Raw genomic sequence first — 26,955 nt, 5'->3', positions numbered from 1 at the left:
CGTGATGGCCACCATGAGTTGTCCCAGGCGGAGGGGGTGCGCCCAAGGATGAGTTCAGTTTTAGCCAGCTGTCTCTCATCCAGTCGGCGATGGCTTTTAGTCCCTCGTGGAGGTTGGTTTTGGCGGTGTGCGGGTCCTTGGTGAGCGAGAGGATGAGTTGGGTGTCGTCGGCGTAGGAGATGATGTTGAGGTTGCGCTGACGGGCTACTTGTGCGAGGGGGGCCATGTAGATGTTGAACAGCGTCGGGCTGAGGGATGAGCCCTGGGGTACGCCGCAGATGATGTTGAAGGCTTTGGATTGGTGCGGGGGAGGCAGACTCTTTGGGTTCTGCCGGCGAGGAAGGATGCGGTCCATTCGAGGGCCTGTTCCTGGATTCCTGCTGCGTGGAGGCGGGATTTTAGGGTGTGGTGATAGACGGCGTCAAAGAGGCGTCTAGGAGGATGAGGGCTGATGTTTCTCCATTGTTGAGGTGGCTTCTGATGTCGTCTGTGGCGGCGAGGAGGGCGGTTTGGGTGCTGTGTTTGCGTCTGAAGCCGGACTGGGAGAGGTCGATGATGTTGTTGTCTTCGAGGCACCGAGTGAGCTGAGTGTTGACGATTTTCTCAATGACCTTTGCCGGGAAAGGGAGCAGAGAGATGGGTCGGAAGTTTTTCAGCTCCTTGGGGTCCGCCTTTGGTTTCTTGAGAAGGGCGTTGATTTCAGCTTGTTTCCAGCTTTCCGGGCATCTTGCAGTTTCAAAGGAGATGTTGATGGCTTTCCGTTGGTTTGGTGCGACGGCTGTGTCTGCTTTGTTAAAGATGTGGTGTGGGCATGGGTCTGATGGTGATCCGGAGTGGATGAAGTTCATGGTCTTGCGGGTTTCGTCGTTGCTAATGCTGGTCCAGGAGGTCAGTCAACTGGAGTGGGTGGAGTTCGTGGTGGGTAGGGTAGGAGCGTCCGGAGTGTGAGGGGAGTTGAAGCTGTTGTGGATGTCCGTGATTTTTCGGTGGAAGGCGGTTGCTAGGGCGTCACATAGTTCTTGGGCGGGGCTGATGTCATTAACGGTGGTGTTTGGGTTGGAGAGTTCCTTTACGATGCTGAAAAGTTATTTGCAGTCATGGGCGTTGTTTTCTAGGCGGGTTTTGAAGAAGGATCTTTTTGCTAGCCTGATGAGTTGGTGGTGTTTGCGTGTAGCATCCTGGAGTGCTGTGTTGTTGTCTGGAGTGCGTTCGAGTAGCCATATTTGCTTGAGTTTTCGGCGGTGGCGTTTGGAGGCTTGGAGGTCGTCGGTGAAACAGGTGGCTTTTTTGTTGATGTGGTTGTTGGAGGGTTTTCTGAGTGGAGCAAGGTGGTCGGCGCAGTCGTTGATCCATAGCTTGAGGTTGTGTGCGGCGATGTCAGGGTCGGTGGGGTTGACGGGCAGTGTCTGGGCTAGGGCGTTGGTTAGATGAAGTTCGGTGACTTTGCCCCATCGTCGGCGGGGTGGTTGTTCGGTGAGGTGGTGTTCTGTCTGTTTCTTGAAGGTGAAGTGGATGCAGTGGTGGTCGGTCCAGTAGAGTTCACTGGTATGGTTGAAGGTGACGTGGTTGCTTGTGGTGAAGATGGGGTCAAGGGTGTGACCGGCAGTGTGGGTGGATGTGTTGACGAGCTGTGTGAAGCCGAGGTTGGCGAGGTTTTCGGTCAGGGTGGTGGAGTTGGTGTCATTGTTTTTTTCGAGGTGAAAGTTCAGGTCCCCGAGGAGGATGTAATCCATGGAGGTGAGTGCGTGGGTGCTGGCCACGTCGGCGATGGCACTGCTGAAAGGTGCCTTGGGGGTCTATAGATGAGTGTTCCTCTGAGCGCGGTGTTGGGGTCGGTGCGGACTTGGAAGTTCGGCGGTGATTAAGGAATCGTCCAGGGTGGTTTTAACTTCGAGGGTGGCTTTGTGGACGATGGCTCTGCCTCCTCCGGTTCTGTTGGTGCGGTCTCGGCAAGCAACTTTGTATCCGTTCGGGATGGCTATGGCGATGTCGGGTGCTGAGAAGTCGTTCCACCAAGTTTCGGTTAGAAAGGCCACGTCCGGGGAGGTGGAGTCGAGCAGGTCCCAGACTTCGATGGCATGCTTGCGTGCTGAGTGGGTGTTGAGGAGTATGCAACGGAGGTGGTTGGTCTTGATCCTAGGAGGTTTGTGGGCTCTGTTGCAGGTGAAGCTGCAGTTGTGGCAGGAGAAGGGTCTGTGCGTGCTCTTTGGAGAGGCCTGGAAGCAGGTGGTGTCTCGGCTGGTGTTGAGTGCGTGGAGGGTGTTGGCGTTATAGCGAATGCTGACGGGGTGGCTGTTGCCGGGGCCAGGGGTTCTGGCGCTGGGCGCGTTCCAGGCGCAGACTGGATGTGGAACAAAAAAGGTGGAGGGCTGATATGATAGAGGGAACAGGTTGATAAAGAGAAAGAGAAGGGGAAGATAAGGAAAAAGAAGGGGGAAAGACAAAAGACAGAGAATATAGTGGTAGATAGTGATATCGACTCTAGCCATGATATTTCGGAAGTGTTGCTATCAGCACATCCTCTCCCATACAATGAAATCTAGCTTGAAGGAATGAGTGGTGCAGTTCCCAATGGAAATTCAAAAGTACCCTCTGTACCGGTAAATACAGGAGTAAATAGGAGTCAAACCAGGATGAGAGAGAGTTCAGGGATCCATACCCCTGTCAACCATGCGGTTCACAGTGCCCTGGATGCAATTGCTGTTCCAATCACTTGGTCCAGAAGTTCCTTCATATAGACCTGAATCATCAGGAGCTGTGACACATGCTTTCACAGTTCCTACTGGGGTAAATTTGCCAACTGCTGTTCCTGCCATCCCTGGATGGGGAGGAACAGGAAATACTAAGTCGGTCCAGACTAAGGTGACTACGGCCCATGCTTCTACTGTGTCTTCAGTAGCAAATCAAGCAGGAATTTCCCCTATGGGAGAACCAGCCCAAAGATCACAACCTTTTGACATATCCCTTTGGGATTCACCGCTCAATGTTAACCATAGTTCCCCAAGAGGAGAGATAGTGCCTAATGCTCCTGGTACACCCAATGGTTTTAGTGCTAAAGAATATGATGACTGGCTTGAAAATTTTGTCAAGACCTCAAGAGAAGGTCCAAACTCAGGATTAACCAGAGAAACATCTCAGCCCACAATGAGAGAAAATGCAGTGGATGTGATCAAATTAAAGTTAGAACTAGATGAAATGACGTAAGGAAATCTTGATATTTCCTAATTAGATACCGACCAAGAAAATTAACTTGTTTTTATGTGCAAGGATGCCACATAGCATGCAGGACAAGCACATTATAAATTACCTGACTTGGCTCAAAAATATGATTTAGACCTAAGTAGAACCAAGTCATTGGAGAGAAGCTCCTGTGTGTGTTTTGATGAAAATGACTCTTGCAGCATGAGAATCCCAGGAATTAAAATGCAGGTTAAGGAGTTGATTCATAGCATTCAAATTGTAGAGAATTATATTATTGGGAAAGCAGGAGGGAGAAGTACAGAGATAATAAGAAGACAAAGGGAGAGCCACCTCCATCCACAGTCGAGGGAGAGAGCATGTCTACTTTTCCATTGAAGGAAGTGCCTGGTGGAGGATAGGTCTATGTGACTTGGAGCAGGAATGATCTTGCATCATTCACTAATGATTCCCCAAATTGAGTGAAAAGCCAGAAGAGTAGTACTTGCAGGTTGAGCGGTTTGTAAAAACCTTGCAGGTTCTGTGGGTGGATTTTTCACATTATGATACCAAGTGATTTGTGGGCAGAATGTAAATTGGCTATAGAGTGGCCAGAGAAGGAGCCACTGAGAAATCCAGTGGCAAATGCTTTGTCACCAATCATGATGAAGTTTTCCAAGAGATGATACTAGCTAAAGAAATTGAGTGGATTGAAACTGACAGGAACAAAGGCCCACAAGGAGCCAGTGCATGCCTATTATGAGAGATTGTAACAAATGTGTAGGCACTCACAGTGAAATGGAGACTCTAGAGGCGAAGGATATGGGAAATATTGGGATGTATTTATGCTTTTTAGTTCAAAACTGCGCTAATGCAGTTTTGCATCAAAATCCTTAGCGCCATTTCATAGCGGCAGCCGGGCGCCATATCTATGGAATGGCGCACGGAGGTGCTAAGGAATGGCTAGCGTATAAGAAAAAGACGTTGGCCAGGGTGGGTGATGACGGTAGGGAAAAAGGCGCTTGAGGAACAGTAATGGTGCTAGGCTGGTTAGCAGCAATAAATATTTTGCTAACCAGCCTAGTGTAATTTCCTGAAGCACTAGCACCCAAATATGACTTCTGTCTTAATAAAGACAGGAGTCATGCCCACCACCCCAATGGCCAGCACAGGGGAAAAGTGTCCACTGTGCAAGGCCATAAGAACCAGTGCCTGGCAGTGAGCACCGTGTAAGGGCCCCCCAATCGCTCTTTAAAAAATGTATGAAATAATAATACTTATCTCTATTGAACCAGGATGGGGCCCCCATCCCGTGGTGTCCCTCTGGTGTGGGTGGGGGAGTTGCTGGAGCCTGAGGTGAGCATCTATAGGCCCATTCCATGGTGTTTGGCCATGGAAATGGGACCACAGGTACTGTAGAATGCTGCAAACTCCAATATTTTGACACAAGCCAGGACTAGAGTAAAAAATATAAATATGGAGTTACGTTTGCGCCATCTTAGTGTCATAATAAATGCCATTAATGTGGTGCAAACCAACCATAAATATGGGCTTTTATGTCTCGATTTGTAACAGGACGGAGATCTGAGATTAGCATGATGATTCAGCAGCATTTGGATTGTTGGTAGAATGAGTCGATTGATGACATTTTGAGAATTGTGAAATAAGACAGTGATAAATTGGAAATGAAGCAGATGAGACTCAATAAGAAACTGATGGTGGCACAAATGAAAGACTCTCAGAGAGGAGGAGGACAGAGTCAGTCTTTTGTAGGAAATGTTGATCCTATGGAAGGAGTATATCAGCAGGGAATGCTGGTGATGCAAGGTGGAAATGGGTTCCCAAAGCAAGATAGAGGATGTGCTGTTCTGATTGATCCTAGTACTGGAATTGAAGTGGCAACTTTGAAAAAAGACAAATTCTTGTCATTATTACAATAGGTTGAGGCACTGGAAGCGGGAATGTTGTGTTAGTTCTCAAAGTTCTGGATTTACAGAACTCCAGGGTAATAACCCCATACAGTCATGAAATCTACAGAGACCAAGAATGCAAAATTTGAATGTGCTCCAAGCTCCAATGATGCAGGTTCCACATGCATGATGTCACAGCATAAGGCAAATGGCCACAGATTAAAAGCAAATCAAGTCCCAAATTTTAATCAAAATTCCTTCCAAAATAAGGGTGTGTTTCAACAGTTTGTTCTGTTTTAATCATTTGAGGCATATGGCTCTGACAGCGTCTTTCTGATGGTGCCGGCGGGGGAGGAAGACTGCATTCTTGCTTCAGTCTTAGTGGTAGACCAGAATGGTCCATTTGTAGATGGTGAGGTGAATGGTCATCTCGTATCGTTCCTGATCAATAATGATGCTACCAGCTCAAATGTTAGCACACTGGAGTTTCCAGACGTAACCCTCTCACAAAAATTAATCCAAGTTGTAGGAGTCACAAATAAGCAAAGAACAACCCTTCTAATATAAGAAGCAACTGTCAAAATTGGGTCGTTTGAAGAGAATCACCAATATGTGTTATGTGATTCTAGTCCATTGCATCGTTTGGGAAGGGATCTCTCTACAAACTAATGACGAGGATATTACCTTTAAATTGGCATGAGGTGGCCTTTATGTTGCACTGTTCCCCATGATGATGATTGAAGAGTTACTACCACATCTTAGAGATATGGTGAAGCCTGAAGTATGGGACTTTTCAAGAAAGGGCATAGGGCTCATCAAGGGTGTTGACCCTGTCAGCATTAAAGTGAAACCAAATGCTGAGTACCCAAGAACACCACAGTATAATCTGACCCCCACAACAATTGCAGGGATCACTCCAGTGATTGGCTCCATGATACAGCAGTTGCCCCTAAAGCAGCTCAGCCACCTGTAAGTGGAGAGCTTAGGGTGTGGTTCTGGTTACTGACAGCTGTCAGTAGCCTCTGCTGGGTGCTAGCCTTCCTGGCAGCACTGCCCTTGGCCTCGGAGGCAGACCTCAGGGCCAAAAGCAAGCTAGGCCCCCTGACCCTGTTGGTCATGGCGGGGTTGTTCAAGTGTTGGGTGACCTCTTTGGGTAAGCTAGGTATTGCCCTAGCAAAGTTAGGGGTAGGGGAGGTGGGCACCTCACTACCCAAGTTGGCAGAGAGAGAGAAGGAAGACCCCTCTAGGGGGAAGTTTCAGTTTGAGATGGGTCCTTTCACTGTTGGGATGGACTCACTACCCAGAGGGAGTGACCATGGTAGGAGGATGTAAGGCAGAGTAGGCCCTGCAAAGGGACAGCCTGTTCTCTTAACTGTCTTCCTCGCCTAACAAGCCAGGAAGACTCTCCCCGGGTTGGGCTGAGTCTCATGGGCGTGTGGGCTGGGGGGGCTTGTGTGAGAGAATAGGGCTGATTGCAGAGGCCCCCTAACGTTTTGCCCCCATTTTCCACTTTTTGCTGGTGTTTTCCTGACTCTGATGGTGCTCTGGGTACTGCTAACCAGTTCCAGGGCCTGTGCTCTGTGTAAAATCACTATGCAAATTAGGCTAATTATAATTGGCTAAGTCAACCTACCTATAAGTCCCTAGTTTATGGTAGGGCATGTAGGTTTAGGGACCCCAGCATAGGTAGTGCACCCATAGGTGCATTGCTGAGGTGCCCAGTGTCATTTTAAAGGCAGGCCTGTCGTGCTGGCTGCTTTTAAATTAAAGTTATATGCAAATTCGACTTTGGAATTAAAAGTAGTTCCAAAGTCTTAAACTACTTTATTCTCACATATAAGTCACCCCTAAGGTGTGCCCTTTGTGCCCCTAGGACTGGGTGCCATGTAGTTATAAGCAGGTACCTTATAAAAATAGTTTTATAAGCCCTGGTGAAGTAAAAACAGCCAAATTTGTTTTTCCCTCATTGTAGTGGATGGATGGCCTCCATAGGCTAGAATGGGAGACTTTATTTTAATTTTAAAAGCCCCCTTAAGTAACAGATACCAGAAGTTTAGTATCAAATTAATTGTTATAATAAATCCCACAGCGTCCAGTTGTTGGATTCAATATAACTTGTTCAGGTAAAGAGTTTTAAACTTTACCTGAAAAGTTGCCAACTTCAGCCCTGCAGTGTTTTTGCTGCTGTGCCCTGATTGGCCAGCCTCTGGCAGCCTGGCCAGGCTGCCTTGATGAGGTGTGAAGTGGCCTGGCTTCACACAAAGACATGTGCCTGTGGGAGGAGATCTCCCCTCAGCAGATGGTGAGGCAGGAAGGGGGAGGGCTGCCAAACTGGTCTTCAAAGGCAGAGAAGGACATTTGGAGCAACCCAGCAACACCCCCACATCCTGCAAACCCAGACAATTAGGTGCCCCCTTGATTAGATTAGGAGAGGGCAGGAGATGGGTGTGCTTAGGATTTTTAGCCACACCAGTGGGTGGGCTCAGCCAGATGTAACCTCCAAAAATCAGTTTCAGCCATTATGGATTTTTGAGGAATGTTGCTCCCTGGGATTGGTTCTTGCCACACTTCCCAGGAAGTGGTCATCACAGGGGGAAGGACCCTGCTCCTCATTGGAGAATCAGGACCCCCCTGTTGTTCACCCAGGAGCAGGGATAAAACTGGCAGACCGGCACCCACACCTCAGATCCCTATCAGATTCCAACAAGGAAGAACTACAGGAGAAGAAGGACTGCCCTGATGGACCTCTGAACTGCACCTGGACACTGCACTCTGGAGGACTGCACCAGCTGCACACTTGGGCTTCACCACTAAAAGGACTTTACCTGACTTCTATTGCTTCAAGAAGGGACTCCCTGTTTGCTACAGGTACAAAGGAGCTGTCCAGAGTCCCCTGCATCAAGTCCTGCGAGAAGAGCCCAGCTGACCGGCATCTAGTGGCCATTTGAGGATTCTGACCAGGTGCATTCTGGGAATTGTAGACCCAACTCCCAAGGAGCAACTCAGAGCTTCTGGAACCTTGGATAAAGTTGTGGACACTTCAAGGACACAAAAAGGACCTCTGGAAGAAGATCCAGAAGTTTGGAGACGTTAGGGAGCAACTCCATAAGTTGAAGAGGTGCACTGTGGGAGTTGTAGTCCCAGACCCCAAGAGGCACACCAGAGCCTCTGAACCCTTGGCTGGTGCTGTGGACGACTTTCCTGAATCAAACACTTCTGAAAGTAAGTGTGACAGTGTTACCTCGTGGGTGGCCTGAACCCTGGACTTTGTTCCTTTCCAGTGTGACCTGTTTTAACCCTTTGAGTGCTAGTTGCTTCTATTCGCTAGAAAGCATTAATTCTTAAAAAATTCATATCTCCGGTTCCCCTTATCCGATTTCATTCGTTTTTGTAACATTTTAAAAATAAAAATATTATCTATTTTTATAAACTGGTTTTGGATTTTTAAACTGTTTCCTGTGTTTTATTTCATTACTGTTGTATGATATTTGAATGCTTTACACTCTGGCCCTCATTCTGACCCTGGCGGATTGAATCCGCCAGGGCCGAGGGCAGCGAATGCACCGCCAACAGGCTGGCGGTGCATTCATGGGCATTCTGACCGCGGCGGTAACGCCGCGGTCAGAAACGGGAAACCAGCGGTCTCCCGCCGGTTTCCCGCTGCCCATGGGAATCCTCCATGGCGGCGCAGCAAGCTGCGCCGCCATGGGGATTCCGACCCCCTTCCCGCCAGCCTGGTTCTGGCGGTTTACACCGCCAGAACCTGGCTGGCGGGAATGGGTGTCGTGGGGCCCCTGGGGGCCCCTGCAGTGCCCATGCCAATGGCATGGGCACTGCAGGGGCCCCCTAACAGGGCCCCACATTGCTTTTCAGTGTCTGCTTAGCAGACACTGAAAAGCGCGACGGGTGCCACACCACCCGTCGCACACCTTCCACTCCGCCGGCTCCATTCGGAGCCGGCATCCTCGTGGAAGGCGCTTTCCCGCTGGGCCGGCGGGCGATCTTTTGCAGATCGCCCGCCGGCCCAGCGGGAAAGTTGAAATGCCTCCCGCGGTCTTCTGACCGCGGGGCGGTGTTTGGGCGGTTTCCGCCCGGCGGGCGGCGTCCGCCGCCCGTCCGGGTCGGAATGAGGCCCTCTGTCTCCTAAGTTAAGCCTTGTCGCTCGTTGTCAAGCTACCAAGGGCTGAGTTGATTTAATTTACTGAGACCTAACTGGACCTAAGTGGAGGTTAGTGGACTATTGCTAAGTGTAGGTACTTACCTGCCCTTACCATTAACCCATTTTCCAACAGGTGTCCTACCTTGAATCCTGCTACACTTTTACCCATTCCTGAGGCTGAGGGAGAGGAGAGAGGAAAAGGGCATGACTGTCTGGATGTCACTGAACTATGCACTAAGCCAAGACCAGGCATTTCAGATGAGCCACTACCTGAGTCTGATTTCATACTGTTTTTTGATGGGTCTTGTTTGAAAGACCATGAAGGAAATCTAAGAGCTGTTTATGCAGTTTGTAGTCTTAGCTGTAGTTGAAGCCTCATAGCTATGTGGAGTGCTCTCTGCACAAGTGTCTGAATTGATTGTCATTACCAGAGCATGCTGTGTTTCTGAGCAGCTAAAAGTGGCAATTGTTACTGATAGTCAGCATGGCTTTGGTGTGGCCCATGACTTTGGACAGTTATGTCACAGAGAGATTTGATGACCTCGTCAGGCTCCCCAATAAGGAATGCGGAATCTGTGAAAAAGTTGCATGAGGTTTTGCAGTTGCCTACCAAGATTGCGGTTCTGCACACCGTAGTGGAGATGACTATGTGACAGTGGGTAATAAATATGCAGATGAAGTTGCAAGATACTGTGTACATAGATCTTATACATTCAATGGTGAGTATTTATATTAAACTGCAGATGAGACCAATTACAACCTTTTGTTAACTACAGTTGATACATGGGAATACGTTAAGAGGATGCAAGTGCCAGAGGTAGAACAGCAAGGTTGGATCAAAAGAGGTTGTGTCAAAATGGATGACAACATTTGTGTTGTAAGATAGTCTGTTGTCCCCTATGGCTAGGCATTTCCACAGTCCTGCCCATGTAGGAAGGGATATCATGGTTGGTTCGCTTCTGCAGACTTAAATTAACCTCAGATTCAGTTTGATGGCTGAAGGATTGTGTCACAAGTGTTTTGTGTCTCAACAAATGAATATGGGGAAAAGACCAGCAGTTAACACTAAGCCACATAGGAAGATCAAGTGGTCCTTTAAACAGGATGCAGTTGTACTTTATCGAAATGCCTGCATGCAACAGGTTGAGATATGTCCTGGTGGTTGTGTGAATCCTGCATTGGGTTGAAGCTTACCCAACCAGAAAGTATGACAACCTCACAGTAGCTAAATTGTTATTGATGAATCTGATCCCCAAGTTCCATTTTTCCAACTTCTCAGGAGTCAGACTAAGGGACTCATTTCAACAATGAGATCCTGAAACTGTTGTGCACAGCATTGCAAGCAGGGCAGCGATTACGTTGCAGCTATCCACCTTAGGCTTCAGGATAGTGAACAGGTGAATTGCATACTGAAATTCAGACTATTGATAGAGCTTGAAATTTAGTGATGTCCCTCATTTCACAAAAGTTATCTGATTGTGACAAAATATGGCTTATCTGATTCAAAGCACTAATAGTTTGAATGTGGAAAGTTGCACTGACATGTTTATGAATGTGCCTTATTATAATGCAAAGTTTGACTTAGGTGGTATTTGAATAAACTAAATAATGTTAGAATACAAGTGGTATTAAAATGTGATTTAGTCTTTAGACTAGAAGAATATATTAAAACAATATTGAAATTCTAATGATTAAAGAGTTTGAAATGATTGCAAAAATTAGAAAAATGCACTTCTCTGCTATACCTAATGAAATGTGTTGACAAAGTTTTTTTGTTTAAATTGCAATGTATTACTCACATTGTTAAAGCATTATTGATGTTAGATTTATAAGATTGCATTTTACAAATGTTTTATTAAAACATACTAATTGAATATAATGTCATGATTTTGTTTTAGCATAAGTGAGGCCTGTAGAGTTTGCATTTTGTGATTGGGTTAGAAATGCAGGTTCCTTGTTTAACATGAACTTTTCTTATAGGTTATGTTCCCATGAGATGCTTAGATGTTTGGTAATAGATCCCATTGTGTAAACATAGTAAAGTTGTTTTAAATTGACCTTGAAGCCGCGACAGTGTGGAACGTGGACTGACATTGTATCCAATTTGTTCAAACTTACGTGGTCTCACGGATGGAAGATGTTCTCATGGAGAGCCTGGGAAAGGAAAAGCATACTACAATTTGGAGTTGAGTGATTGATTATTATTGGATGATGCCCCTTCAACATGACATAGACTGATACCTTTGGTGAATCAAAATACATTGAGATTTTTGATATGGCAGTGACCTGTTGGACGCCAGGCAATTCTCAGAGTTCCCCAGATGCTGTCCTGATGCTTGCAGATGCTTTGCTGATGAAATGTCCCTGAATGCTGAGTCCCTTGGAGAGGAATCTCCCTCTCAGGTTTTCCCCTTTGGGATGTCCCTTTGAGTTTTAGAAATCTTTTCCCCCTTCCAGAAACTCCTGATCGAGCTTCTGATATGCTGACGCTATCCCTTTTTACCTATATCTTGCCTATTAAAATAGTAACCTACAGTTGGAGACTATTTTTTTCTAAATTATTTTTGCCCTTTTTGTATTTTGCCCGCATGTGCTCTGCACCACACAAGAATTTTCCTGATTTGGCTATTTGTATAGTTTTCCGCTGCCCAGACTAAATTGATTACTTTGTTACATTCAACTTAATGTTGATTTCTAACCATGAGCAATATTGGATTTCTGTATTTCAAGTGTTCTTTTCATTGTTGTATATTGTTCTTCTTCAATGTCTAGTTTTGTTAATGTTAGTTCGACTAAACTTCTTTCGTCTCCTTGGGCAAACCCTGGTGATAATGTATGTTTATAATTTTGTATTGAGAATAATTTACTTGACATTGATTAAGAGCTTATAAAAAATATTTTAGCCTTAATTTTGGATTGGAGTTTTCCTTTTATGACCAAATGGGTCATACTGTTTAAAGTTATTGCATGGCAATTCAGCTTTGTTCAATGGTTCTTCCACACATTAATGCTGATTCAAAAGGTCGGTCGACCTCCACGAGCATTGATTCCTGCAAAGGATGAAAATGCTCCATCACTAGCCAAAGTATGTGCTTCAACATCTTTGAAGAGGCCTGATGGTTAGCCTCTTGTGTTGATGAGTCTTCACAGTAATCCTGATCAGAGGACAGGACTGTCCCCTATGAGATAATCATGAGCAGAGCAATGAGACTGCCAGCTGTACCTGAAAGTGCACTTGTGAACATTACAGATGATATGATTCTTGATTTAAGGCAAAGTATTGACTAGTTTGGTGCATTCTGTGTCTCATCAGATGGAAACAGCCACAGCTTCACTACATCACGAGCAGTGCCATGACCTTAGTCCCGGCTACTGGGTCCTTGTGAAGAAGCATGTGAGGAAAACATGCTTAGAACCTTGTTGGCTTGAGCCTTACCAAGATATTCTGGTGAAAACTACTGCTGTCAAATGCGGAGATCTCCCCAACTGAATTCATGCCCCCATACTCGCAGAGTTGAGTGTCCCCTTGACAATGCAAAAGCATCTCTCCCAGACATGCCAGTTGTGACAGAGAGACAGCAAAAGCAGTTTAGACAGGCTGTTGGAGACTGAGAAGAGCATGAAACAGCACATGTTCAGTCTGAGGTGGGTCTGGACGAGTCAACAGCTGAAGCTGAAACAAACAATTCTCATCCTGTGGTGATTAATGAGTCAGATTCAGACCCTGGCAAAGGACCTAATGCTATTAGAATGTGAGTGGATGCTTGAGACCACTGGCCAAGAAGGCAGCAGAGAGAAAGACTTATTCTGCCTTAAACTATTCCTGAGGATACTGAGGATGCTGTCCTGAGTGACAGTGAGGACGAGGTGTCTGCACTAAGGAGGTTGAAAAGAGCAAGTGTACCTTATTGAAGATACTCTTCAACTGAATGGACATACTTTACTGCTAACGCTAGAGACAATTTAGGGGTTTTGAGAATAACAGTGCTCATCCAACTCAACCTCCCTAAACTGAACTGGACCGTGTTTTCAAATTACCTTGCCACTAACTGGAAAGACTCAATTTGTTTTTAGTGTGCTTTCCAAATTGTGTGCATATTAAAGACATTTGAACAGACTTAGGGATTTAAGGAGATTTCTGCGGCCCGAGGCAGCTGAAGGAGCGTAAGTTTGTCATTTGGAAAACCACCGAGTAGGGCTAAGGAAGTCTCATAAAGTTTTTATAGGAAACAACACTATGGACCTCATTATGACATTGGCGGGTGGCGGAGGCCGTCTGCCAGTGCCATACCGCCATCATGCCGCCTGTGCGGCCTGAACCTCGCCGGCCCTATTATGGTTTCCCTGCTGGGCTGGTGTGCAGAAACAGTGTTTCTTCCAGGCGGCCCAGCGTGGAACAATGTCTTAACATTGCAGTTGGCTCCTAATTGAGCCAGCTGCAATGTGGTGGTGCAGCAGGTGCAGCAGCACCCGTTGTGCATTCCACTGCCCGTAATTCGGGCAGTGGAATGCATGATGAGGCTGTGCATGTGAACCCCTGCACTGCCCTTGCCAAGTGAATGGGCAGTGCAGGGGCCCACAGGAACCCCCTGAGGACCCTTTCCGCCAGCCTTTTCATTACGGTGTTTACCACCATGGACAGACTGGAGGATGGGGACCCGTAATCCCCAGGGCAGGACTGCTTGCAGTGCTGCACTGGTGGATTACAACCGCCAGAACTGCGAGGCTGCAGGCTGGCTGCAGCCTGGCAGCAGGCTGGTAGTGTCGCCGGTTGGACTGTGGCGGCTCCACCACCATGATCCTGGTGGTCTAGTGACCGCCAGGGTAATAATGACTGCCTATATTTGTTTAACTTCATTTTGCCATTGCACAGGTGGAAAGTGTCAGAGAAGGCTCTGCTGCTATTTTCCACACTACAGTCTGATTTTAAAGAAGTTATGGGAACTAATAACTTTAGTAGATGTAGGTATATAGTAGCAGGGTTGTTATTAATTGCAGTTGTAGTATTGATTGTTTTATTAGTAGGAGTGTATCCCTGTAAGACGGTGGTTCTGACCATCTAATCCACCCGTATTTTTGGCTTTTTCATCACCTTTTTTTTCAACCTTTTACGGTGTGGGAGCCTTTTAACCTGGGACTCACACACAATAAACTCCTGGTAAAATGGACTGCGTGTGGTGACCACCAGGGTCCGCCTTTAAAGACAAGGCTACTGTGACAGAACAAGAACTGCCAACAGGTAGCCTGGCACAGAAGGGACTATACAGAGTGGGTAGTGACCTGGAATAGGCCTTACAATGTGGGTGTAGATAGAAAAGGGAGAGTCAGTGTGCTTTACTGTCTTGTATGGAATAGCACCCCATTATATTCCTATGGGAAGGGCTGCCTAGGCTACAACTCCCGTTCCCTAGGGGCTATAGACTCCTGAGCCTCATCAATGCACACTGTAACTTGTATGAAAAGAATATTACTGCGTACTGGGTCATCCAGGAATGGCACATGTCTCTGACTCAGCTCTGGACCAGAGCCCAGGACTTTTGTGACCCTGCTGGGCTGGGCTAGTTACTTTCCTCACCAGTGACAGAAACAAAGGACTCACACTTCAAAGTGAGCGATTAACAGTGCTTAAGTCAGCTCTGAAGGAGGAAGAACCTGGTTTGAGGTGGCTCTGTATCAATCAGCCAGCTGTCATCCTGTGCCAGGAAACAGGCCTGCCCAGGCCACTCAACAAAGGGGGAGTCTAGGCTTCTGGATCCAAGCCAAAGGGGGGGCTCCTTTGAAGACTTTCTGGGGGAAGGCCCTGGCAGTGATTTCAGCAAGGGGAGGAGCTGAGTCTTACCAAGCCCATGTGGCCAGTGTCTCCTGAGTGACACCATTTTGAGCTATCCCAGAAGACTGTGCAGAGAGGTTGGGACAGGGCGGAGAGGTGATGTGGCACATCTGGATAGGCCAGAGGCACAGCCCTGCTGGTCACTCCCGGCCCCACTTAAAAGGTTCTACTTAAAACGTCCTGCTCAGGGGAGTTAGCTCTCTTGGAATAATCTTTCGCTGAGGGAACCACAGAACTGGAGTCTGACACCATAGACTGCTGGAAGGAAGAGCCCCCTTACTGTCCCCAGGACCAACGATTCTGACTTTGATTGATCCTAGGACCAGTAGGGAGAGACTGGGCTCTGCGTCTGGAGTTTAGAGCCCAGATGTAGAGCAAAATGGAATCTGGTGCAGGGAGCCTGTGAAACCAGCTCCCTGACAAATTTTTCTCATTTTCAGGCCAGGAAGCCTCATGAAAGTGCTCTTCGTGGCTAGGGCTCTACACCATGAGCAAAATGAGCCACAAATTGTCAAAATTGACCCAACGGGTCCCAAGATATCTTCAGGGCATAGCCATGGTGCACATCTGCCTGCAGAAGTGGGCAGACTGCAATGTAACTGCAGGCTCCCACAGCAGCATGTGGGATGCCTGCTCGCTTGGGGAGCTGGTGATGGCAGCCAGGGGTGGGCTCGCCAAGCTGCCCTCCAAGGAGGCAGTAACACGTGGGGTGTCTAGGTGGGACCGGACATCCCCTGAGAAACAAGGACGCAGCATGAGGCCACATGTTTAATAAGAACAAACAGCAAGAAAAGGAGAAAAATAAAAAGAAAGGAAAGCAAAGTGACTCTCCCCGGGAGAGTCGCTAATTAAATATGCATGCTCCTAGAGGACGCTCCATAATGCTTGCGAGGCACAACAAGTGTTCCAGAGGAAAGGTGCATGGGTGACCCTAGGAGCGTGGGGTTATCCAAGGAGCACTGAGCTCACAACTTAAAAATACATCTTTTAGTAAAGTTGATTTTAAGATTGTGTGTTTGAAAATGACACTTTTGGAAGGTGAGCATTTTCTTGTTAGTACCATTTCTGTGACTCTGCCTGTTTGTGGATTCCCTGTCTGGGTCAGATTGACAGTTGGGCTGGTTGCACCTCACACTAGACAATGACACAAAGGGAGCTGGGTTGTAATCTGCATTTCCTGATGAGCCATCTGTGCTAGGAGGGGGGGAGGAGTTGTCACTCAGACCTGAAAGGGCTGTGCCTGTCCTCACACAATGCAGTCTCCAACCCCCTGGTGAGTGTCTGGGGCCTGGCCTGGGCAAGGCAGGATTTCACATTCAAGAGAGACTTTGCTTTGAAGTAGGCCTACTTCAAAGGAAAAAATGGGTATAAGAAGGGCACCCAAAACCACAGACTTTATAACACTTCTGGAAACCAAGATGAACCTCTGCCTGGAGAAGAGCTGAATAGCTGAGGAAGAAGAGCTGCCTGCCTGTGACTGTGCTTTGTGGAGCTATCCTGCAGTTGCTGCTTCTGCCAGAGTAAGAGGGCAAAGACTGGACTTTGAGTACCTTCCTTCTTGTGAAGAAATCTCCAAGGGCTTGATTTAGAGCTTGCCTCCTGTTGTTTGAAGTCGCAGGGACAGCAAAGACTTCTCTCTGCCAGCACCTGGAGTCTCTGGAGAGACTCCTACTCTGCCCTATGGTGCCCATCCAGTTCCTGGGACCCTGAAAGGAGAAGCTGGCAGCCTAAGAGGAGGAAATCCATGCACTGAGCGCTGTGCGTGGAAAAGATCGACGCAACTCCGATCTGTGGCTGAAGAAACGACGCGCCGCCGGCTCCGGGGCTGAAAATCGACACTCACCTGAAATGCAACGGAAGAATTGACGCACGGAGCTGGAGAAATGACAGGCAGCATCGCTGATGGAGGCTGGGAGATCGCAACCTGCGCTGCCTGATTCTCAGATCCTCATGCGGCTGGATTTCTGAAGCAAGTACCGCTGGGTGTGTAAAAACAACGCAAGGCCTGCCCGGACCCGAGAGTGCTGACCGGATCGACGCATCGCTCTTTTGCGGAGAGAATAAACGACGCGCCCGACCCGACGAAAGGAGAAACGACACAAGGTCTCGCTCATGAGTGAAATCGACGCATCGAAAGCCCTTTTTGACACACACTCGCCCGTGCAGGTTCATTTTTGATGCACCCAGGGTACATTTTCACGCTAATAGTGTTAGTGTGTGTTTCAAACTAATTAAAGACTCTTTTTGATTTTTAATTGATAACTTGACTTGTATATTGTGGATTTTTGTCATTTTGGTCTTGTTTTGTTTAGATAAATATTTCCTATTGTTCTAAGCCTGTGTTGTGTCATTTTGTAGTGTTTTCATTAAGTTACTTTGTGTGTTGGTACAAATACTTTAACCTAGCACTCTGAAGTTAAGCCTACTGCGCTGCCAAGCTACCAAGCGGTAAGCAGGGGTTAGCTGAGGGTGATTCTCTTTTACCCTGACTAGAGTGAGGGTCCTTGCTTCAACAGAGGGTAACCTGACTGTCAACCAAAGACCCCATTTCTAACATAGCTTGACTAGGCCTTTATTTTAACACAAGATGCATTTTTCCATGCTCTGCTTGTTCTTCTGTTTCAGGTGCACATTCGTGATTTCTTAGTTAGAGAAAGGAATATTATGTCTTAGAGATATAGATGCCTGAGAAGGATATTCTCAGCAACAACAGGACGATTAATGAACAGAAGAAGCCTCCTATTCATTGCATATCAAGAAACAAAGGTGTTCAAGGTTAACTTGGTCCTTCGAGTCCTATGGGATAAGACTTTCAACAAATGTTGCAGATGCATCCTGTGAGAAAGATAAATAATTGGGTTTTTGGTGATGCGTTAAGAGATACTGATGCTCCTTAAACTTTCCACTTTAAATTAGCGTTCCCTTTGTTACAATTGTGGCAGATTCATTTTGGACTTGGAGATGTGCAGACCTCTCTGCATTCCTTTGCTCTTATAGGGCATAGCCTCATGCTAACACTGATTCCCCTTTTTAGAAAACTTTTACTGTAGCCTTCATATCACTGACACCTGCCTTGCTTCTTTCTGGAATCCTTTGAGAATTTTAATATGTACTTACACACTTTAGCGTAGAACTTTAATTAGATCACCTTAGATGTGTTCACGTTTAAGAGCAGTAATCCGAAATCCTTTAAGGAATGCCAATTCTCATTTCTTGGTATCTGTAATGCTGTGACTATAATTTCTGTATGCTTTATGCTATTTTGATTGAATTATTTCTGGTGTTTCAGCTTTCCAGTTCTGATTCAGTACCTTTATAATTTGATTTTGATATGTGCCTATATTGAATTGATTACTACTTTGTAATAAGCCTCCTAAACTTTCCATATTGATTACTGATCCTCAATGTGTTGATAAATGGTCTTCACAAAATTGAAATTATGTAAATCTGTTACTAACTCTCTTGCTTCCCTGTCAATGACAAGGTCCCTAAGATTAAGACTACCTTCTGCACCATCATGTTTTACAAAGCCGGCCATCAAACGTTTCCTACATTGACAGGAACTGTCTTGTGATGATGGTTCCTGACAATATATAGAGATATCTGCGGGCCTGCAGACATCTTATGGGCAGAATGAAGTTCACCACCAGTCTACCTTTACCCCTTCCGTCAAACATGAAATCAGTCCCTCTATTTAGAGTGGGCAAAAAACTGTGTTTTGGAATGCTACCCTGAGCACTTGCCAGCAGTTAGACTATTTGAAAGCATTTGTCCCATCATCTTTTGGGTATTTGATTTCCAGTAGTTGCCTGGAAACCTGAGACCGACACAGCTTCCCAAGCCTACGACTGCCAATGATTGTGAATTGCAAAATGCATTACATTTGCATCCAGTCAAGGAATACCTTTATCGGTGCAGATTTACTACATTTTTCATAAAAGGCTCACTATATGTATATAAGTTCCCGAAGCAAAAAAATGAAACTGTGAAAACTCATTAGTCAAATCAGGATGATGAGAAAAGTAAACACAGGCATAGCAGATCCAACACATGGCCCCCAGACCCAATTGCATTTATTTGGGGGTGTCATGCCCCAAACACCAACACTGAAGCTTCAACCCTGCACTTTAACTGTGGAAAGGTATCAAAGAGGTAGAAAGAAAGGAAGACAAAAAAGTAGAAAGGGCAGAATGATGACGAGGGGACAGAGAAAAAACGTGACAAAAAAGGGGAGAAGAGTAAGAGAAAGTAACAGCAAAAATAGTAAAGGATAAGAAAGAAGAACTGAGAGCCTCGTTTGGAGTTTGGCAGAGAGGTCACTCCAGCACAGCAGTTAACAAATACCCCATCCTCCAAAATATAGGATATAGGATAAAACTGGATTTATATTTTGGCGGACAGGATAGCCATCACAATTGTGACAGAGTAACTCCTTTGCCAAGCTCAAAAAATCAGGCCCTGAGTTGTAAAATGTGGAAAGAAAAGGAGAAAAGGTGAAATAACAGAAAGAGAAAGAAACAGCAGAAAATGTACACATTTAAGAGATGAGAAAGGTTTGAGAATACAGAACATCTGGGACAGAAGAGAGAAGTGGAGCAAAAAGAATGGTGCAAACGGGAAGGTGTGAAAGTATATCAATTACTAAAAGAAAATAAATGATAAGTGAACTGAAAGAAGGGTCAGAGAAAAAATGAGGAAAAAATGAAAATATAATGAGATTACAAGAAATGTGGGCATGTCAGTATGCTGTAGACTAAAATGTAAGTGGGATATCAGATGATTGTAGTGTGCCTATTCCAGAGTCTCATGTGTAACCTGCATGTCAAGGATCTTATCTTTGTGATTATATTGAATTATTATGCCAACTACAGGTATCTGTCTGACCACGGGTTCTAATCCCAGTTAAAAATGATGTGTGTACCTGCACCTATTGTAGAGCTATATTCAAGCCAGGTAAGTCACGGACAGTCATCTCATTGGGAAAGACAGTGGCTAATGTATCTACCGCCTTAATTTGTGAGTAAACATACATGGTAGAGGTTTGAATTGAGGCAGAATTGATCAGTAAGTTAATTGCCTAAGGTAGGGATTTTCATGTAACCAATGCATCACTGAACCCCCGTCATAGTTAAATAGTTCCTTCCCAGAAGTGCATGCACAGAGAAGATCTTAATCAGGAAAGTACATTTATTAAAAAGCTGAATTATAAAAAATGAAGAATAATTATAGATGTAGGCCTAACAATCATCAATGCAGAACCACGTGTCACCTGAAACTCTGACGACCCTGAGTCCATCCCATCCAAGCCTGGAACCGTCTGTGGATCTTGCCTAACCTGTTTTTTTGCTTTTTATTCTGTCAGTGGATAGAAAGGAGCATAGACTCACATGAAGATTTGTGACATTGTGCTCCTTTCCATATCATGTAAGTGTGGCACTTTGACCATGTTGTCCAAAATAACCTAAAAGTAATCCCAAGTACGTCAAAGTCAGAGACCATAGGACAGTATTGGTTGGGGATGCTTGCCGATACTGACTTGAGTACCAAGCTTTACATGCTGGTGTACTGTTGACACTGACTTGGGTGGTTGGGAGAGGAATTTGTCCCTGAAAGAATGTCAAATACTGAAGAGGCCCAGTCTTCTATACTTCCACTGTTGAACCGCACCATAGTTGCACTTTATGAGGCTAGTGACTTTTTGAGATAGCTGCATTGTGAGGACTTTTTACGGCATGGGTATCACCAGCCTTGTAGCAACCCATTGATTGAGCCCGTATGCAATTATAGTGAATCATGGCCCAACATTGAATTGTCCTTTAGTATTGTTGTGTCCCTCTGCTGCTGTTCCGGGTCTAGCTTGGATCCCATTGGATTATCAATGAAGTGTTGCCACCCCACTCCTCTTTTACTGCATCCCGAAAGGTGGTGCTGGTGTTTAGTTCAGGTAAGGGGTCTGCACGGTGGTCTGTTGACAGATGAAAACCTGGCTTTTAACTCAATAACCTTCATCAGCACTTTTCTTTGTTCAGCAGTCTACCTCTGTTTGAGATTTATCATCTAGACAACCCCGGGTATTAGAGCACTTTATACATTTTATTTTCATTTCATTATTTTCATTTCAAATTAAAATGGTCTCTGAGTGTCCCCATGTTGGCCAACTCACTTGGACATCCCAGTTTGTTGCACCTGAGATAAAGGCTTTGGTGATCTGTGGTCTAGAAACAAAAATAGTTACTCATGCAGGCAAAAGTATCCCCCTCTATTCCCTGCTGCCACACTAGTGCTGAATCATTATTCAGGCCCCTACTGAATGTTGTTTGACTCCTGTGGATCATTTGCACCTATTTGTTTTTGAGTTTTGCTGCCTCAGATGACCTAGGACATCATAGTGGAGAAAGAAATAGGAAACAAAACAAGCACGATGGACAAATGTGTGATGGGTATTGTCAAAAAGGTTGTTAGACCCGGGTATGCCAATGTGGTGGCCTGCAGTGCTACAGTGCTAGATCTGGAAATTTCCCTATGAGAGGTATCAGTGTGAAGTAAGCTCAATAAGAACTGAAAAACAAGATCAACTATGTCAATATTAAGATCAATGTGCAGACAATGGACCTGCATAATAATATTGAGAGAGTGGTTAAAAAAAGAGAATATTGCAATCTGTCAGAAGAGGTAAAAATGTTCCCCACTCCATGATAGGCAGACACTAATCCCAGAACTGCTTTAGAGTGATCACAGAGGAGGGGATGCTCATTTTCATGGCCACACTTCTGGGCTGGGCTCAGGAGCTCTGCACAAGGAAAGAAGGATTTCTGTATCTTAGTTTTAGTTAGAGAGGGGACACTGTGAGATTGTTGAAGTAGAGCACATAGGAAACACTGCAAAAGAAGGTAAGGGTACCCCAGGGAATTTGTATCCCAATGGTTGAGAGATTTCCCCAATCACAGGAGGGTTCCAGGCATAAATGTGGCACCCACAGTACCCTTCACAGAAAACATTCTGGGTCTGTGGAGGAAAAAAGAATATTGGACCTGGTGTCTGTGATCTGAGAAAAGCCTACAAGACTGGACTTCCTCTTCCTCTTGTACCCAGAACAAGGAAGTGGACTTCAAATGTTATAATGTTGACCTCCTGTTCAAGCTGCAGGAATACAAGCTAGAGGTGGCCTTTCCTGCAATTTCCCAGCTGGCCAGTTTCAATTGGACCTGCCCTAGACCCGGCTATTGGGCTCTATTAGAGGAGTCTTGACCCCCCCAAAGTGCTGACCACAGGATCCTGAACTCTCGGGGAACCATGACCAACCTGCCAAGCGGATTGTCACCTCTGGGCCAAAGATTCAGGTTTCTCCTACTCAGAGCTGTTCCTCAGCAGTAAATCTGACTTAGTGGGACCTCCATCATGGCCTCTGTCATTTCCTGTCCCAATATACAAGAAAGGCATCAACACTGACCCATCAAATTACAGACTTATTGCGTTTTCAGATGTTGAAGCAAAAGTAAACACTATGATCCTATTAAAAAAGCTTGAAGCCGGGGCAGATGGGGAAAATGTAATCTCATTCTCTAAGATGGCCTTTAGACAGGAATCTTCAACAAAAGATAACTTCATAGTAATATCTTGCATGGTGTACCGCTTGTCTCTATTTAATGAAATAGTTGCACTTTAGTTGATTACCATGGTTCACATTAAGCTGGGAAAAAGTGACAAAATAATTCAACCAATACTTATGAACAGAGGTTTAAAACAGGGGTGTGTCCTGGCATCCTTATTGTATAGCTCACAAAAACAGGCGAGTACTTTTTTCCCTCAAAGCTTGGTCTCATCAGCTGCAGATCTTTCATTATGCGGATGATCTGGTCATCTCAGACCAGACAAAAATAGGCGTGCAACATGTGTTGGATGAACTGAACAAGTACAACACAGCAAACAAGCTATTGTGCTATCATTTAATGTTAGTAAAACTAAAGTCGTGGTGCTCTGAGTTAACAAAAACTAAGCATAGGCACTCTTGCTGGGGTAGTTAAAGATCTCCTATGCTGAAATGTACAACTATCTTTGAGCCTTCTTACCAGCTTCTGGCAGTTCCAGCAGGCACATAAACCACATCCGGAATAAAACTAGAACATTCTCTCTTTGAAATTAAACACATATCTACATACAGATACACACAGGGTATATCTGCTAAGGCAATAATCCAAGTCATCCAGCAAAATTGATAGGAACAATTTCTCATGGGCATCAGGCTTTCCTTGTTAAGCCTTAAGAGGGTTTGGATACCTTGCATTGCATCCCATATTGATGGGTAGTCCACCATCCTAAGTGCAAACAAGGTGATCTGATTCGCTTAGAGTTTGACTTTCATATACAGGAGTTAAAATGCATGTCAGCAACCATTAAATATTATTATCATTATATTATTATCAAATGACAAAAGCATACCATTTCAGAGTCGACATGAGGCCCAATATTCTGCAAGGAATATTTCTGGTTCTTCCTATCGATAAATACAGAACTTTTTGGAGGAAAAGACTAACCCTCACTCTGTATTGCAGAATTTGTGACTATTGATGAGAATCTTTTCTACACCTTCTTTGCTGTTGCCCCAAAATTTTACAGGCATGTCACACTTTGTTAAAACTTTTTTCTGTTTAAAAAAATAAAGCTTCTACCTGCAGGGAATACCCACTTTAAACATCATTTATAACATAATGAACTTTAAAAAAAAAGCAGGCTGATTTTTCTACAGACTAAATTTTCATGGTGTTTACATGCTCATACCTCTGCATTGATTTATTTATTTTATTTATAATGCTTTTAATTGTAAGAAGTTGAATTAGCTAAATCATTAATCATTTTCTACCAGTGAGACCTCGCAGAGAAGGTGTCTGGTCCTCTTGGAGCCCTCTTCAGCTATAGCCTCCAGCCTTGGCCATTCGGAAGAATCCAAGGTTAAAAAGAGGCTCAGGGCCTGATTTAGAACTTGACGAATGGGTTACTCAGTCACAACGGTGACGGATGTCCCGTCCGCTGAAATCTAAATTCCATGGTATATAATGGGATTTAGATTTTGGCAGATGGGACATCTGTAGCCATTGTGATGGAGGCAAGTGTCCTCCCAGTTCTAAATCAGGCCCTAAGTCCAAAGGCAAAAATCTTCTGTGGACAAAGACGCAAAATGTGTTTGCTTGTCAAAGGACCTTCTTTGGGCACAACATTTGAATTTCTCCCACTCCGAGCTTTTCCTCCAAACGTCTACAGCTTCCACAAGTTCTCATCCAGCTGTTTTTCAATGATGTGAAGGCCCTTTCAACCAAAGCCTGCTCCATTGCCTTCCCGAGGATTTTTGATGTTCATTTCAGAGGCTAATGGCCGGATTACGAGTTTGGTGGTCTGTGGAGGGCCATGGCCGCGGCGCAGTCTGACCGCTTTTGGGTTGGCGGTCGGATCACAGTATCACGATGCATTGAGTTCCAAAGACCTCCACATTCCCGCTGGCACCCCCAGGCAGCATAGACCGCCGCAGTGGTGAGATAGACTAATGAGGCCGTCAGAGCCAGTGTTTCTGCTAGACAGATTATGATTTTGCCATGCGCCAACGTGACTGTGGCGGTCCAAACACCACGTCCCAGCTGGTGAAAACAGAGGCATAAAAGGCGGGGACTCACCTGCAGGCAGCGTCACACATTCTGTGCTGCCATGGAGCCAATCAAACACGTCTTGCTGCTGCTCATAGATGAAGGCCAAAATACTTGCCGCCGTGGACGCAACTGACAGTAAGATTATAAACCTACCCATCTTCACAAAATTCACAACAGATTATCACAGTTCCATATACCTGGTATGTGGGTTACGCTATGTGGACCAAGTAGACATTTTGGGCCTGATTCTGACCCTGGCGGTCTATGACCGCCAGGGTGGAGGCCGGGGGTAGCACCGCCAACAGGCTGGCGGTGCTACATGGGCAATTCTGACCGCGGCGGGAAAGCCGCGGTCAGAAAAGGCCAACCGGCGGTTTCCCGCCGGTTTTCCCCTGCCCAAAAGAATCCTCCATGGCGGCGCTGCAAGCAGCGCCGCCATGGGGATTCCGACCCCCTTCCCGCCAGCCTGGTTCTGGCGGTTTTAACCGCCAGAACCTGGCTGATGGGAACGGGTGTCTTGGGGCCCCTGGGGGCCCCTGCAGTGCCCATGCAAATGGCATGGGCACTGCAGGGGCCCCCTAACAGGGCCCCACAAAGATTTTCAGTGTCTGCATAGCAGACACTGAAAATCGCGACGGGTGCAACTGCACCCGTCGCACCCCAGCAAATCGGCCGGCTCCATTCGGAGCCGGCTTCATCTTTGCTGGGGCTTTCCCGCTGGGCCGGCGGGCGATCTTTTGAAGATCGCCCGCCGGCCCAGCGGGAAAGTTAAAATGGTCCCCGCGGTCATTTGACCGCGGGGCGGTGTTTGGGCGGTTTCCGCCCGGCGGGCGGTGCCCGCCACCCGCCGGGGACGGAATGACCCCCTTTGTGTGTCCCGGGTCAGAACTGACAACAACGGATGGCCTATACACAGCCACAGGACACCCCCTTTGGGCAAGTGACTGACACAGCACCGCCATACTCCACGAATCCACACGTCTGCTCATCCCAGTTTCAGGGACAACGTAGTGTACAGAAATTATTGTCACACAATAGCAGCACCACATAAACATCACATAATAAAACTGCTACCCTCATATTGCTCACATTCCATGGACTGTCATGATATCATACACACATATGTATGGATGTGTAATTTCACCCAAACCCACCATCCATGAAACATCCCTGTGATGAACCTACACATATCACCCACATTGCAACAAAATGGAAGGTCCTTGGAATGCACAACATTTTGTGAGACACATATCCAAAGCTCACAATGTAAACAATACCTGCACAACAGGGATGGGGGCATCTGGTGCACTCCAGGAAGGATGCTGCCCTGGGACTTGTTTCACTTTGCACATGCCCCTACAACACCATTTGCACAGAAGCTGGCCCTTCATGTATCTCAGGGACAGCCAATAGTAGAGCCAGGTGACATGCAAACCTTTCAAATGTATAACTGCAAGTCGAGTAAGCAAATACAACAGAAACAGAATAGGTCACACATTTAGATGAAGTAGCTGCAAGGGACACACATCAAAATGGACACATGGTCAGTCAAATGAAAAGAAATGTAGCACAATTGATCACCCTCCATGTATGGACGAACAAAACTCCAGCTTGCACACATGAGACGAATGTCCAATCTACATCATGGGGATAAATTTCAACACAATACATACTGGCATTGGCCAACCCAAGATGAAATAGTTACATATCAAACAAAACACAATGCAATGACACCCCAATTGGATTATCACCCACATATCCATATAGTGAACACCTACCCTTGTCCTGATTGATACCAGCACTGCCGCCAAAGTCAGATCTTCCCAACCACAGCAAATGGATCAGCAATCAAGATGAAACACAAACAAATGTTGGCACAGAACACCAATTACTCAGGAACAACAAAAAGGTATAAAACAAATGGCAGGACAAATGTGTACCTAAAAAACAACTACTGGGGTTTATTGACTGGAAATATTGAAGAGCAAAGGCCATTGTCAGTCCCTGCACAATACTGTGCTCCAACTTGACTCCAATCAGTGCCAGAGAAGCTCCACAGGAAGGGGCATCAAGTGGGCATGCAGGCACCTCAGGGATCATTCTTGGGTGCGGTATGGTCGGATTTGGGATGTATGGGTTGGGTTCAGGAGAGGTGGGCTTTTTCTTAGGAGGGTTGGGCTTCTCCTTTAGAGGGGTAGGCATCTTCTTCAGGGCGGTAGTGGTATGTGAGCTTTTAGGGGT

This window comes from Pleurodeles waltl, chromosome 10 (genome assembly GCF_031143425.1).
Source record: "Pleurodeles waltl isolate 20211129_DDA chromosome 10, aPleWal1.hap1.20221129, whole genome shotgun sequence".
Classification (NCBI taxonomy): Eukaryota; Metazoa; Chordata; class Amphibia; order Caudata; family Salamandridae; genus Pleurodeles; species Pleurodeles waltl.
Note: the sequence above shows the minus strand (reverse complement) of the source record.